Source organism: Berghia stephanieae, chromosome 1 (assembly GCF_034508935.2).
Source record: "Berghia stephanieae isolate SIO BIC M18660-M18661 chromosome 1, UCSD_Bste_1.3, whole genome shotgun sequence".
NCBI lineage: Eukaryota > Metazoa > Mollusca > Gastropoda > Nudibranchia > Aeolidiidae > Berghia > Berghia stephanieae.
In genome coordinates this window covers 95,069,017-95,071,234 of record NC_088360.1, presented here as the reverse complement: position 1 = coordinate 95,071,234, position 2,218 = coordinate 95,069,017, and positions in this window count along the sequence as shown.

The window sequence follows — 2,218 nt, the reverse complement described above, 5'->3', positions numbered from 1 at the left end:
GATAAATGTTCTCCTTTTTGCAAGCTGATTCAACAATGTGGTTTTCAAATTTATCGTATACGTAATCATTTGGAAGCTCCCGAGAAAGGTATTTTTGTGTAATCTCTTTCACACACACGCGCGCGCACACACGCACACACAAACACACACACACAAACATATACAAACAATACACAAACAATACACATCCCTGGTCATCTATTGCCTATATTATTAATGTTAATATATACATCCCATGCTGATTGTCACTACCCCCCCCCCCACCCCCCAACCATTTCCACCATCCAAGTACCAGCGGCCTTTTCTCTTTGATTTCGTATCATGGTCTACCCGAAGCCCAACACCTCGATCGTTTGTGGGTCAACCCCCCCCCCCCCCCCTCCCCCACCCTTCGCCCGTAATCAATTCATAATTTTCTCTCTGTATAGAGCACCACGTGCACAATTATATACTATTGAATGACACTGACCTTGCCCCTCCCCTAACACAAGCCAACAGCAACCCAAGCTATCCTCTATCACGTGACCTTAGATCCGATGCTGCATACCGCTTGAGAGTCTTCACTATCCAGATCTCGTTCATAGTCACGTGAGAAGGCTATATCCGTTCGGGTTCGGCGTTCGGCGTCTCGTTCGACCCGATTTCGTTAAAAGCCTAATACGTAGCAACTAATGGTTCACTCAGACCTATACATCAGTGATATTCTTAAACCAATGGTCGTCCCGTTTATTCGGAATCAGAATAAATCAAATGGTTATGTTACAGTTTGATAACGCCTCGGCAAATAGGCTGGATAAATATCAGGGGCGTGGCTCTATTGGTTCAAATGGTGCCTGGCACCACATCCATGTTTTAAAAATGGATAACAGCATTTTTTTAAATATATAAAACTGAGAAATGGTATATATCGCCTTTTATCAACAGTGCGAAACAGACTCCCTTTCTGTCACAACGCCTTCTACCCACGCTTTTCTCCCGATTCACACAGTCCGTTGATGACTGTCGTCAGCGACTGTGTACTATGGCTGAGCGAGTGACTGGATTTCCCCACTCGAACGATTCCAAGGAGCGGATCTTTGCTGGCTCCTTAAGGCTATTACTATAATGTACTCAATCGTTTCTATGTTAATGTTTGTGTTGAGAATATTGGCTATTAAGCTTAACTGCTGGTCAAATATTCGCGATGGTGGTGTACGAACGAATCGGCGGTCTCAAGAAGTGGGTGAGAGAGGATCTAGTAATGACTTTGAGTTTGAAACGATATTTTTGTGTTCGTGGATAGCTCACACGTAGAGCCACGCTCTACCTGCCAGCGGAGTTGTCGTACCAATAAGTCGCAGGTTCAAACCCCACCACCGCCGCGAAAATTTTATCTCTATTGTCTTCTGGCACTTTTCTATTCACTTCATATCTTGTTGTTCATAAATGTACTATAATGTTGCCACATTGAATACCTGGCTCGAATTTTTACCATCTTCACTACAGAAAAAACCCGCCTCAGTGCCGAGGAATTTTTGCTCCAACTCTGTTGGACTGGGGAAAAATAGCTAATGTTGTCATCTACGTCCTAGTCATAGTATGGTAACTTCGACATCTTTATTATTATCGAAATCATTTGTTTCTCTCTCTGTGTCGTGATTATTGTATATATTAATTATTATTATTATTATTATTATTATTATTATTATTATTATTATTATTATTATTATTATTATTATTATTATTATTATTATTATTATTATTATTATCATTATTATCATCATCATCATCATCATCATCATCATCATCATCATCATCATCATCATCATCATCATCATTATTATTATTATTATTATTATTGCTGCAAAAATTGATATGAAGGAATGTGAACGAGTTAAGTCAAACATTTCTTGATAGTGATGCTATATGCTAAATGCATGATCTTCGCGTGAATATGCGTGTTTGACTTTGTGTGTGTGTGCGTGCGCGTTCATCTCACATACACACACACACACACACACACACAGATAGGTAGATAGATAGATAGATAGATAGATAGATAGATAGATAGATAGAGAGAGAGAGAGAGAGAGAGAGAGAGAGAGAGAGAGAGAGAGAGAGAGAGAGATCGTGTATGGTGTCATGTTTGATTTCCGAAGTGGAATGGGGCTGTTTCATGACGTAACTACAGTACTCTTTTAATAGGCCATGGGCTGTTTACATTCTTACGCTTTGTAAG